The 13,775-nt window shown below is 41.5% G+C and overlaps 8 non-coding genes across 8 annotated transcripts; all 8 read right to left on the reverse strand.

The window, feature by feature from the left end:
- Positions 1-1,264: 1,264 nt before the first annotated feature.
- Positions 1,265-1,336, reverse strand: trnae-cuc (transfer RNA glutamic acid (anticodon CUC)). The gene has a single exon. It is a non-coding gene; the product is annotated as a tRNA-Glu (tRNA).
- A 3,235-nt stretch (positions 1,337-4,571) lies between these two features.
- Positions 4,572-4,643, reverse strand: trnae-cuc (transfer RNA glutamic acid (anticodon CUC)). Its single transcript has one exon. It is a non-coding gene; the product is annotated as a tRNA-Glu (tRNA).
- Positions 4,644-5,645: 1,002 nt separating this feature from the next.
- On the reverse strand, positions 5,646-5,717 carry trnae-cuc (transfer RNA glutamic acid (anticodon CUC)). Its single transcript has one exon. It is a non-coding gene; the product is annotated as a tRNA-Glu (tRNA).
- A 1,543-nt stretch (positions 5,718-7,260) lies between these two features.
- trnae-cuc (transfer RNA glutamic acid (anticodon CUC)) lies at positions 7,261-7,332 on the reverse strand. The gene has a single exon. It is a non-coding gene; the product is annotated as a tRNA-Glu (tRNA).
- A 1,144-nt stretch (positions 7,333-8,476) lies between these two features.
- trnae-cuc (transfer RNA glutamic acid (anticodon CUC)) lies at positions 8,477-8,548 on the reverse strand. Its single transcript has one exon. It is a non-coding gene; the product is annotated as a tRNA-Glu (tRNA).
- Positions 8,549-9,084: 536 nt separating this feature from the next.
- Positions 9,085-9,156, reverse strand: trnae-cuc (transfer RNA glutamic acid (anticodon CUC)). The gene has a single exon. It is a non-coding gene; the product is annotated as a tRNA-Glu (tRNA).
- Positions 9,157-10,841: 1,685 nt separating this feature from the next.
- Positions 10,842-10,913, reverse strand: trnae-cuc (transfer RNA glutamic acid (anticodon CUC)). Its single transcript has one exon. It is a non-coding gene; the product is annotated as a tRNA-Glu (tRNA).
- Positions 10,914-13,672: 2,759 nt separating this feature from the next.
- On the reverse strand, positions 13,673-13,744 carry trnae-cuc (transfer RNA glutamic acid (anticodon CUC)). Its single transcript has one exon. It is a non-coding gene; the product is annotated as a tRNA-Glu (tRNA).
- Between the last annotated feature and the right edge of the window lie 31 nt (positions 13,745-13,775).

The following is a 13,775-nucleotide window of genomic DNA, read 5'->3' on the forward strand; positions in this document are numbered from 1 at the left end:
AAGGACACTGCAGGGCAAATCGTTTTGTAACTTGAAGTGGTACTGATATTCCCTGACCGGGAATCGAACACGGGCCGCGGCGGTGAGAGCGCCGAATCCTAACCACTAGACAACCAGGGAAGGATACTGCAATTCAAATTGTTTCACAATTTGAAATGGTACATACAGTTGAAGTCTGAAGTTTACATACACTTAGGTTGGAGTCATTAAAACTCGTTTGTCAACCATTCCACACATTTCTTGTTAACAAACTATAGTTTTGGCAAGTCGGTTAGGACATCTACTTTGTGCATGACACAAGTAATTTTTCCAAAATTTGTTTACAGACAGATTATTTCACTTATAATTCAGTGTATCACAAATCCAGTGGGTCAGAAGTTTACAAACACTAGGTTGGCTGTGCCTTTAAACAACTTGGACAATGACCAAAAATGATGTCCTGGCTTTAGAATCTTCTGATAGGCTAATTGACATAATTTGAGTCAATTGGAGGTGTACCTGTAGATGTATTTCATGGCCTGCCTTCAAACTCAGTGCCTCTTTGCTTGAGATCATGGGATTTTCAAAAGAAATCAGCCAAGACCTCAGAAATAAAATGTTGACCTCAGAAGGACACTGCAGGGCAAATCGTTTTGTAACTTGAAGTGGTACTGATATTCCCTGACCGGGAATCGAACACGGGCCGCGGCGGTGAGAGCGCCGAATCCTAACCACTAGACAACCAGGGAAGGATACTGCAATTCAAATTGTTTCATAATTTGAAATGGTACATACAGTTGAAGTCTGAAGTTTACATACACTTAGGTTGGAGTCATTAAAACTCATTTGTCAACCATTCCACACATTTCTTGTTAACAAACTATAGTTTTGGCAAGTCGGTTAGGACTTCTACTTTGTGCATGACACAAGTAATTTTTCCAAAATTTGTTTACAGACAGATTATTTCACTTATAATTCAGTGTATCACAAATCCAGTGGGTCAGAAGTTTACAAACACTAGGTTGGCTGTGCCTTTAAACAACTTGGACAATGACCAAAAATGATGTCCTGGCTTTAGAATCTTCTGATAGGCTAATTGACATAATTTGAGTCAATTGGAGGTGTACCTGTAGATGTATTTCATGGCCTGCCTTCAAACTCAGTGCCTCTTTGCTTGAGATCATGGGATTTTCAAAAGAAATCAGCCAAGACCTCAGAAATAAAATGTTGACCTCAGAAGGACACTGCAGGGGAAATCGTTTTGTAATTTGAAGTGGTACTGAAATTCCCTGACCGGGAATCGAACCCGGGCCGCGGCGGTGAGAGCGCCGAATCCTAACCACTAGACAACCAGGGAAGGATACTGCAATTCAAATTGTTTCACAATTTGAAATGGTACATACAGTTGAAGTCTGAAGTTTACATACACTTAGGTTGGAGTCATTAAAACTCGTTTGTCAACCATTCCACACATTTCTTGTTAACAAACTATAGTTTTGGCAAGTCGGTTAGGACATCTACTTTGTGCATGACACAAGTAATTTTTCCAAAATTTGTTTACAGACAGATTATTTCACTTATAATTCAGTGTATCACAAATCCAGTGGGTCAGAAGTTTACAAACACTAGGTTGGCTGTGCCTTTAAACAACTTGGACAATGACCAAAAATGATGTCCTGGCTTTAGAATCTTCTGATAGGCTAATTGACATAATTTGAGTCAATTGGAGGTGTACCTGTAGATGTATTTCATGGCCTGCCTTCAAACTCAGTGCCTCTTTGCTTGAGATCATGGGATTTTCAAAAGAAATCAGCCAAGACCTCAGAAATAAAATGTAGACGTCCACAAGTCTGGTTCATCCTTGGGAGCAATTTCCAAACGCCTGAAGGTACCACGTTCCTCTGTACAAGCAATAGTATGCAAAACAACAGCAAAGGACCTTGTGAAGATGCTGGAGGAAACAGATACAGAAGTATCTACAGTGAAACGAGTCCTATATCGACATAACCTGAAAATGCCAGACTACAGTTTGGGGACAAAGATCCTACTTTTTGGAGAAATGTCCTCTGGTCTGATGAAACAAAAATAGAAGTGTTTGGCCATATTGACCATTGTTGTGTTTGGAGGAGAAAGGGGGTGTCTTACAAGCCGAAGAACACCATCCCAACCGTGAAGCACAGGGGTGGCAGCATCATGTTGTGGGGGTGCTTTGCTGCAGGAGAGACTGGTGCACAACTAGAACACCAGGGAAGGACACTGCAGGGCAAATGGTTTTGTAATTTGAAGTGGTACGTATGTGCAATAACCTACTAAATTCATTGTGACAGGTTGCACAAGTAAACAAGTCGCAAAAGAGAAGTTCCCTGACCGGGAATCCAACCCGGGCCGCGGCGGTGAGAGCGCCGAATCCTAACCACTAGACCACCAGGGAAGGATACTGCAGTACAAATTGGTCCACAGTTTGAAATGGTACATACAGTGGGTCAGAAGTTTACAAACACTAGTTTGGCTGTGCCTTTAAACAACTTGGACAATGACCAAAAATGATGTCCTGGCTTTAGAATCTTCTGATAGGCTAATTGACATAATTTGAGTCAATTGGAGGTGTACCTGTAGATGTATTTCATGGCCTGCCTTCAAACTCAGTGCCTCTTTGCTTGAGATCATGGGATTTTCAAAAGAAATCAGCCAAGACCTCAGAAATAAAATGTAGACCTCAGAAGGACACTGCAGGGCAAATCGTTTTGTAACTTGAAGTGGTACTGATATTCCCTGACCGGGAATCGAACACGGGCCGCGGCGGTGAGAGCGCCGAATCCTAACCACTAGACAACCAGGGAAGGATACTGCAATTCAAATTGTTTCATAATTTGAAATGGTACATACAGTTGAAGTCTGAAGTTTACATACACTTAGGTTGGAGTCATTAAAACTCATTTGTCAACCATTCCACACATTTCTTGTTAACAAACTATAGTTTTGGCAAGTCGGTTAGGACTTCTACTTTGTGCATGACACAAGTAATTTTTCCAAAATTTGTTTACAGACAGATTATTTCACTTATAATTCAGTGTATCACAAATCCAGTGGGTCAGAAGTTTACAAACACTAGGTTGGCTGTGCCTTTAAACAACTTGGACAATGACCAAAAATGATGTCCTGGCTTTAGAATCTTCTGATAGGCTAATTGACATAATTTGAGTCAATTGGAGGTGTACCTGTAGATATATTTCATGGCCTGCCTTCAAACTCAGTGCCTCTTTGCTTGAGATCATGGGATTTTCAAAAGAAATCAGCCAAGACCTCAGAAATAAAATGTAGACCTCAGAAGGACACTGCAGGGCAAATCGTTTTGTAACTTGAAGTGGTACTGATATTCCCTGACCGGGAATCGAACACGGGCCGCGGCGGTGAGAGCGCCGAATCCTAACCACTAGACAACCAGGGAAGGATACTGCAATTCAAATTGTTTCATAATTTGAAATGGTACATACAGTTGAAGTCTGAAGTTTACATACACTTAGGTTGGAGTCATTAAAACTCGTTTGTCAACCATTCCACACATTTCTTGTTAACAAACTATAGTTTTGGCAAGTCGGTTAGGACTTCTACTTTGTGCATGACACAAGTAATTTTTCCAAAATTTGTTTACAGACAGATTATTTCACTTATAATTCAGTGTATCACAAATCCAGTGGGTCAGAAGTTTACAAACACTAGGTTGGCTGTGCCTTTAAACAACTTGGACAATGACCAAAAATGATGTCCTGGCTTTAGAATCTTCTGATAGGCTAATTGACATAATTTGAGTCAATTGGAGGTGTACCTGTAGATGTATTTCATGGCCTGCCTTCAAACTCAGTGCCTCTTTGCTTGAGATCATGGGATTTTCAAAAGAAATCAGCCAAGACCTCAGAAATAAAATGTAGACCTCAGAAGGACACTGCAGGGCAAATCGTTTTGTAACTTGAAGTGGTACTGATATTCCCTGACCGGGAATCGAACACGGGCCGCGGCGGTGAGAGCGCCGAATCCTAACCACTAGACAACCAGGGAAGGATACTGCAATTCAAATTGTTTCATAATTTGAAATGGTACATACAGTTGAAGTCTGAAGTTTACATACACTTAGGTTGGAGTCATTAAAACTCATTTGTCAACCATTCCACACATTTCTTGTTAACAAACTATAGTTTTGGCAAGTCGGTTAGGACTTCTACTTTGTGCATGACACAAGTAATTTTTCCAAAATTTGTTTACAGACAGATTATTTCACTTATAATTCAGTGTATCACAAATCCAGTGGGTCAGAAGTTTACAAACACTAGGTTGGCTGTGCCTTTAAACAACTTGGACAATGACCAAAAATGATGTCCTGGCTTTAGAATCTTCTGATAGGCTAATTGACATAATTTGAGTGAATTGGAGGTGTACCTGTAGATGTATTTCATGGCCTGCCTTCAAACTCAGTGCCTCTTTGCTTGAGATCATGGGATTTTCAAAAGAAATCAGCCAAGACCTCAGAAATAAAATGTTGACCTCAGAAGGACACTGCAGGGCAAATCGTTTTGTAATTTGAAGTGGTACTGAAATTCCCTGACCGGGAATCGAACCCGGGCCGCGGCGGTGAGAGCGCCGAATCCTAACCACTAGACAACCAGGGAAGGATACTGCAATTCAAATTGTTTCACAATTTGAAATGGTACATACAGTTGAAGTCTGAAGTTTACATACACTTAGGTTGGAGTCATTAAAACTCGTTTGTCAACCATTCCACACATTTCTTGTTAACAAACTATAGTTTTGGCAAGTCGGTTAGGACATCTACTTTGTGCATGACACAAGTAATTTTTCCAAAATTTGTTTACAGACAGATTATTTCACTTATAATTCAGTGTATCACAAATCCAGTGGGTCAGAAGTTTACAAACACTAGGTTGGCTGTGCCTTTAAACAACTTGGACAATGACCAAAAATGATGTCCTGGCTTTAGAATCTTCTGATAGGCTAATTGACATAATTTGAGTCAATTGGAGGTGTACCTGTAGATGTATTTCATGGCCTGCCTTCAAACTCAGTGCCTCTTTGCTTGAGATCATGGGATTTTCAAAAGAAATCAGCCAAGACCTCAGAAATAAAATGTAGACGTCCACAAGTCTGGTTCATCCTTGGGAGCAATTTCCAAACGCCTGAAGGTACCACGTTCCTCTGTACAAGCAATAGTATGCAAAACAACAGCAAAGGACCTTGTGAAGATGCTGGAGGAAACAGATACAGAAGTATCTACAGTGAAACGAGTCCTATATCGACATAACCTGAAAATGCCAGACTACAGTTTGGGGACAAAGATCCTACTTTTTGGAGAAATGTCCTCTGGTCTGATGAAACAAAAATAGAAGTGTTTGGCCATATTGACCATTGTTGTGTTTGGAGGAGAAAGGGGGTGTCTTACAAGCCGAAGAACACCATCCCAACCGTGAAGCACAGGGGTGGCAGCATCATGTTGTGGGGGTGCTTTGCTGCAGGAGAGACTGGTGCACAACTAGAACACCAGGGAAGGACACTGCAGGGCAAATGGTTTTGTAATTTGAAGTGGTACGTATGTGCAATAACCTACTAAATTCATTGTGACAGGTTGCACAAGTAAACAAGTCGCAAAAGAGAAGTTCCCTGACCGGGAATCGAACCCGGGCCGCGGCGGTGAGAGCGCCGAATCCTAACCACTAGACCACCAGGGAAGGATACTGCAGTACAAATTGGTCCACAGTTTGAAATGGTACATACAGTGGGTCAGAAGTTTACAAACACTAGTTTGGCTGTGCCTTTAAACAACTTGGACAATGACCAAAAATGATGTCCTGGCTTTAGAATCTTCTGATAGGCTAATTGACATAATTTGAGTCAATTGGAGGTGTACCTGTAGATGTATTTCATGGCCTGCCTTCAAACTCAGTGCCTCTTTGCTTGAGATCATGGGATTTTCAAAAGAAATCAGCCAAGACCTCAGAAATAAAATGTAGACCTCAGAAGGACACTGCAGGGCAAATCGTTTTGTAACTTGAAGTGGTACTGATATTCCCTGACCGGGAATCGAACACGGGCCGCGGCGGTGAGAGCGCCGAATCCTAACCACTAGACAACCAGGGAAGGATACTGCAATTCAAATTGTTTCATAATTTGAAATGGTACATACAGTTGAAGTCTGAAGTTTACATACACTTAGGTTGGAGTCATTAAAACTCATTTGTCAACCATTCCACACATTTCTTGTTAACAAACTATATTTTTGGCAAGTCGGTTAGGACTTCTACTTTGTGCATGACACAAGTAATTTTTCCAAAATTTGTTTACAGACAGATTATTTCACTTATAATTCAGTGTATCACAAATCCAGTGGGTCAGAAGTTTACAAACACTAGGTTGGCTGTGCCTTTAAACAACTTGGACAATGACCAAAAATGATGTCCTGGCTTTAGAATCTTCTGATAGGCTAATTGACATAATTTTAGTCAATTGGAGGTGTACCTGTAGATGTATTTCATGGCCTGCCTTCAAACTCAGTGCCTCTTTGCTTGAGATCATGGGATTTTCAAAAGAAATCAGCCAAGACCTCAGAAATAAAATGTTGACCTCAGAAGGACACTGCAGGGCAAATCGTTTTGTAATTTGAAGTGGTACTGAAATTCCCTGACCGGGAATCGAACCCGGGCCGCGGCGGTGAGAGCGCCGAATCCTAACCACTAGATAACCAGGGAAGGATACTGCAATTCAAATTGTTTCACAATTTGAAATGGTACATACAGTTGAAGTCTGAAGTTTACATACACTTAGGTTGGAGTCATTAAAACTCGTTTGTCAACCATTCCACACATTTCTTGTTAACAAACTATAGTTTTGGCAAGTCGGTTAGGACATCTACTTTGTGCATGACACAAGTAATTTTTCCAAAATTTGTTTACAGACAGATTATTTCACTTATAATTCAGTGTATCACAAATCCAGTGGGTCAGAAGTTTACAAACACTAGGTTGGCTGTGCCTTTAAACAACTTGGACAATGACCAAAAATGATGTCCTGGCTTTAGAATCTTCTGATAGGCTAATTGACATAATTTGAGTCAATTGGAGGTGTACCTGTAGATGTATTTCATGGCCTGCCTTCAAACTCAGTGCCTCTTTGCTTGAGATCATGGGATTTTCAAAAGAAATCAGCCAAGACCTCAGAAATAAAATGTTGACCTCAGAAGGACAAATCGTTTTGTAATTTGAAGTGGTACTGAAATTCCCTGACCGGGAATCGAACCCGGGCCGCGGCGGTGAGAGCGCCGAATCCTAACCACTAGACAACCAGGGAAGGATACTGCAATTCAAATTGTTTCACAATTTGAAATGGTACATACAGTTGAAGTCTGAAGTTTACATACACTTAGGTTGGAGTCATTAAAACTCGTTTGTCAACCATTCCACACATTTCTTGTTAACAAACTATAGTTTTGGCAAGTCGGTTAGGACATCTACTTTGTGCATGACACAAGTAATTTTTCCAAAATTTGTTTACAGACAGATTATTTCACTTATAATTCAGTGTATCACAAATCCAGTGGGTCAGAAGTTTACAAACACTAGGTTGGCTGTGCCTTTAAACAACTTGGACAATGACCAAAAATGATGTCCTGGCTTTAGAATCTTCTGATAGGCTAATTGACATAATTTGAGTCAATTGGAGGTGTACCTGTAGATGTATTTCATGGCCTGCCTTCAAACTCAGTGCCTCTTTGCTTGAGATCATGGGATTTTCAAAAGAAATCAGCCAAGACCTCAGAAATAAAATGTTGACCTCAGAAGGACAATGCAGGGCAAATCGTTTTGTAATTTGAAGTGGTACTGAAATTCCCTGACCGGGAATCGAACCCGGGCCGCGGCAGTGAGAGCACCGAATCCTAACCACTAGACAACCAGGGAAGGATACTGCAATTCAAATTGTTTCACAATTTGAAATGGTACATACAGTTGAAGTCTGAAGTTTACATACACTTAGGTTGGAGTCATTAAAACTCGTTTGTCAACTATTCCACACATTTCTTGTTAACAAACTATAGTTTTGGCAAGTCGGTTAGGACATCTACTTTGTGCATGACACAAGTAATTTTTCCAAAATTTGTTTACAGACAGATTATTTCACTTATAATTCAGTGTATCACAAATCCAGTGGGTCAGAAGTTTACAAACACTAGGTTGGCTGTGCCTTTAAACAACTTGGACAATGACCAAAAATGATGTCCTGGCTTTAGAATCTTCTGATAGGCTAATTGACATAATTTGAGTCAATTGGAGGTGTACCTGTAGATGTATTTCATGGCCTGCCTTCAAACTCAGTGCCTCTTTGCTTGAGATCATGGGATTTTCAAAAGAAATCAGCCAAGACCTCAGAAATAAAATGTAGACCTCAGAAGGACACTGCAGGGCAAATCGTTTTGTAACTTGAAGTGGTACTGATATTCCCTGACCGGGAATCGAACCCGGGCCGCGGCGGTGAGAGCGCCGAATCCTAACCACTAGACAACCAGGGAAGCATACTGCAATTCAAATTGTTTCATAATTTGAAATGGTACATACAGTTGAAGTCTGAAGTTTACATACACTTAGGTTGGAGTCATTAAAACTCGTTTGTCAACCATTCCACACATTTCTTGTTAACAAACTATAGTTTTGGCAAGTCGGTTAGGACTTCTACTTTGTGCATGACACAAGTAATTTTTCCAAAATTTGTTTACAGACAGATTATTTCACTTATAATTCAGTGTATCACAAATCCAGTGGGTCAGAAGTTTACAAACACTAGGTTGGCTGTGCCTTTAAACAACTTGGACAATGACCAAAAATGATGTCCTGGCTTTAGAATCTTCTGATAGGGTAATTGACATAATTTGAGTCAATTGGAGGTGTACCTGTAGATCTATTTCATGGCCTGCCTTCAAACTCAGTGCCTCTTTGCTTGAGATCATGGGATTTTCAAAAGAAATCAGCCAAGACCTCAGAAATAAAATGTAGACCTCAGAAGGACACTGCAGGGCAAATCGTTTTGTAACTTGAAGTGGTACTGATATTCCCTGACCGGGAATCGAACCCGGGCCGCGGCGGTGAGAGCGCCGAATCCTAACCACTAGACAACCAGGGAAGCATACTGCAATTCAAATTGTTTCATAATTTGAAATGGTACATACAGTTGAAGTCTGAAGTTTACATACACTTAGGTTGGAGTCATTAAAACTCATTTGTCAAACATTCCACACATTTCTTGTTAACAAACTATAGTTTTGGCAAGTCGGTTAGGACTTCTACTTTGTGCATGACACAAGTAATTTTTCCAAAATTTGTTTACAGACAGATTATTTCACTTATAATTCAGTGTATCACAAATCCAGTGGGTCAGAAGTTTACAAACACTAGGTTGGCTGTGCCTTTAAACAACTTGGACAATGACCAAAAATGATGTCCTGGCTTTAGAATCTTCTGATAGGCTAATTGACATAATTTGAGTCAATTGGAGGTGTACCTGTAGATGTATTTCATGGCCTGCCTTCAAACTCAGTGCCTCTTTGCTTGAGATCATGGGATTTTCAAAAGAAATCAGCCAAGACCTCAGAAATAAAATGTAGACGTCCACAAGTCTGGTTCATCCTTGGGAGCAATTTCCAAACGCCTGAAGGTACCACGTTCCTCTGTACAAGCAATAGTATGCAAAACAACAGCAAAGGACCTTGTGAAGATGCTGGAGGAAACAGATACAGAAGTATCTACAGTGAAACGAGTCCTGTATCGACATAACCTGAAAATGCCAGACTACAGTTTGGGGACAAAGATCCTACTTTTTGGAGAAATGTCCTCTGGTCTGATGAAACAAAAATAGAAGTGTTTGGCCATATTGACCATTGTTGTGTTTGGAGGAGAAAGGGGGTGTCTTACAAGCCGAAGAACACCATCCCAACCGTGAAGCACAGGGGTGGCAGCATCATGTTGTGGGGGTGCTTTGCTGCAGGAGAGACTGGTGCACCACTAGAACACCAGGGAAGGACACTGCAGGGCAAATGGTTTTGTAATTTGAAGTGGTACATATGTGCAATAACCTACTAAATTCATTGTGACAGGCTGCACAAGTAAACAAGTCGCATAAGTGAAGTTCCCTGACCGAGAATCGAACCCGAGCCGCGGCGGTGAGAGCGCCAAATACTAACCACTAGACCACTAGAACACCATCCCAACCGTCAAGCACAGGGGTGGCAGCATCATGTTGTGGGGGTGCTTTGCTGCAGGAGAGACTGGTGCACAACTAGAACACCAGGGAAGGACACTGCAGGGCAAATGGTTTTGTAATTTGAAGTGGTACGTATGTGCAATAACCTACTAAATTCATTGTGACAGGTTGCACAAGTAAACAAGTCGCAAAAGAGAAATTCCCTGACCGGGAATCGAACCCGGGCCGCGGCGGTGAGAGCGCCGAATACTAACCACTAGACCACCAAGGAAGGATACTGCAGTGCAAATTGGTCCACAGTTTGAAATGGTACATACAGTGGGTCAGAAGTTTACGAACACTAGTTTGGCTGTGCCTTTCAACAACTTGGACAATGACCAAAAATGATGTCCTGGCTTTAGAATCTTCTGATAGGCTAATTGACATAATTTGAGTCAATTGGAGGTGTACCTGTAGATGTATTTCATGGCCTGCCTTCAAACTCAGTGCCTCTTTGCTTGAGATCATGGGATTTTCAAAAGAAATCAGCCAAGACCTCAGAAATAAAATGTAGATCTCAGAAGGACACTGCAGGGCAAATCGTTTTGTAACTTGAAGTGGTACTGATATTCCCTGACCGGGAATCGAACCCGGGCCGCGGCGGTGAGAGCGCCGAATCCTAACCACTAGACAACCAGGGAAGGATACTGCAATTCAAATTGTTTCATAATTTGAAATGGTACATACAGTTGAAGTCTGAAGTTTACATACACTTAGGTTGGAGTCATTAAAACTCATTTGTCAACCATTCCACACATTTCTTGTTAACAAACTATAGTTTTGGCAAGTCGGTTAGGACTTCTACTTTGTGCATGACACAAGTAATTTTTCCAAAATTTGTTTACAGACAGATTATTTCACTTATAATTCAGTGTATCACAAATCCAGTGGGTCAGAAGTTTACAAACACTAGGTTGGCTGTGCCTTTAAACAACTTGGACAATGACCAAACATGATGTCCTGGCTTTAGAATCTTCTGATAGGCTAATTGACATAATTTGAGTCAATTGGAGGTGTACCTGTAGATGTATTTCATGGCCTGCCTTCAAACTCAGTGCCTCTTTGCTTGAGATCATGGGATTTTCAAAAGAAATCAGCCAAGACCTCAGAAATAAAATGTAGACGTCCACAAGTCTGGTTCATCCTTGGGAGCAATTTCCAAACGCCTGAAGGTACCACGTTCCTCTGTACAAGCAATAGTATGCAAAACAACAGCAAAGGACCTTGTGAAGATGCTGGAGGAAACAGATACAGAAGTATCTACAGTGAAACGAGTCCTATATCGACATAACCTGAAAATGCCAGACTACAGTTTGGGGACAAAGATCCTACTTTTTGGAGAAATGTCCTCTGGTCTGATGAAACAAAAATAGAAGTGTTTGGCCATATTGACCATTGTTGTGTTTGGAGGAGAAAGGGGGTGTCTTACAAGCCGAAGAACACCATCCCAACCGTGAAGCACAGGGGTGGCAGCATCATGTTGTGGGGGTGCTTTGCTGCAGGAGAGACTGGTGCACCACTAGAACACCAGGGAAGGACACTGCAGGGCAAATGGTTTTGTAATTTGAAGTGGTACGTATGTGCAATAACCTACTAAATTCATTGTGACAGGTTGCACAAGTAAACAAGTCGCAAAAGAGAAGTTCCCTGACCGGGAATCGAACCCGGTCCGCGGCGGTGAGAGCGCCGAATCTTAACCACTAGACCACCAGGGAATGATACTGCAGTTCAAATTGGTCCACAATTTGAAATGGTACATACAGTGGGTCAGAAGTTTACAAACACTAGTTTGACTGTGCCTTTAAACAACTTGGACAATGACCAAAAATGATGTCCTGGCTTTAGAATCTTCTGATAGGCTAATTGACATAATTTGAGTCAATTGGAGGTGTACCTGTAGATGTATTTCATGGCCTGCCTTCAAACTCAGTGCCTCTTTGCTTGAGATCATGGGATTTTCAAAATAAATCAGCCAAGACCTCAGAAATAAAATGTAGACCTCAGAAGGACACTGCAGGGCAAATCGTTTTGTAACTTGAAGTGGTAATGATATTCCCTGACCGGGAATCTAACCCGGGCCGCGGCGGTGAGAGCGCCGAATCCTAACCACTAGACAACCAGGGAAGGATACTGCAATTCAAATTGTTTCATAATTTGAAATGGTACATACAGTTGAAGTCTGAAGTTTACATACACTTAGGTTGGAGTCATTAAAACTCGTTTGTCAACCATTCCACACATTTCTTGTTAACAAACTATAGTTTTGGCAAGTCGGTTAGGACATCTACTTTGTGCATGACACAAGTAATTTTTCCAAAATTTGTTTACAGACAGATTATTTCACTTATAATTCAGTGTATCACAAATCCAGTGGGTCAGAAGTTTACAAACACTAGGTTGGCTGTGCCTTTAAACAACTTGGACAATGACCAAAAATGATGTCCTGGCTTTAGAATCTTCTGATAGGCTAATTGACATAATTTTAGTCAATTGGAGGTGTACCTGTAGATGTATTTCATGGCCTGCCTTCAAACTCAGTGCCTCTTTGCTTGAGATCATGGGATTTTCAAAAGAAATCAGCCAAGACCTCAGAAATAAAATGTAGACGTCCACAAGTCTGGTTCATCCTTGGGAGCAATTTCCAAACGCCTGAAGGTACCACGTTCCTCTGTACAAGCAATAGTATGCAAAACAACAGCAAAGGACCTTGTGAAGATGCTGGAGGAAACAGATACAGAAGTATCTACAGTGAAACGAGTCCTATATCGACATAACCTGAAAATGCCAGACTACAGTTTGGGGACAAAGATCCTACTTTTTGGAGAAATGTCCTCTGGTCTGATGAAACAAAAATAGAAGTGTTTTGCCATATTGACCATTGTTGTGTTTGGAGGAGAAAGGGGGTGTCTTACAAGCCGAAGAACACCATCCCAACCGTGAAGCACAGGGGTGGCAGCATCATGTTGTGGGGGTGCTTTGCTGCAGGAGAGACTGGTGCACCACTAGAACACCAGGGAAGGACACTGCAGGGCAAATGGTTTTGTAATTTGAAGTGGTACATATGTGCAATAACCTACTAAATTCATTGTGACAGGTTGCACAAGTAAACAAGTCGCATAAGTGAAGTTCCCTGTCCGGGAATCGAACCCAAGCCGCGGCGGTGAGAGCGCCAAATACTAACCACTAGACCACTAGAACACCAACCCAACCGTGAAGCACAGGGGTGGCAGCATCATGTTGTGGGGGTGCTTTGCAGCAGGAGAGACTGGTGCACAACTAGAACACCAGGGAAGGACACTGCAGGGCAAATGGTTTTGTAATTTGAAGTGGTACGTATGTGCAATAACCTACTAAATTCATTGTGACAGGTTGCACAAGTAAACAAGTCGCAAAAGTGAAGTTCCCTGACCGGGAATCGAACCCGGGCCGCGGCGGTGAGAGCGCCGAATCCTAACCACTAGACCACCAGGGAAGGATACTGCAATTCAAATTGTTTCAAAGTT

The sequence above is a fragment of the Salvelinus fontinalis genome, chromosome 42 (genome assembly GCF_029448725.1).
Source record: "Salvelinus fontinalis isolate EN_2023a chromosome 42, ASM2944872v1, whole genome shotgun sequence".
In the NCBI taxonomy this organism is placed as follows: Eukaryota; Metazoa; Chordata; class Actinopteri; order Salmoniformes; family Salmonidae; genus Salvelinus; species Salvelinus fontinalis.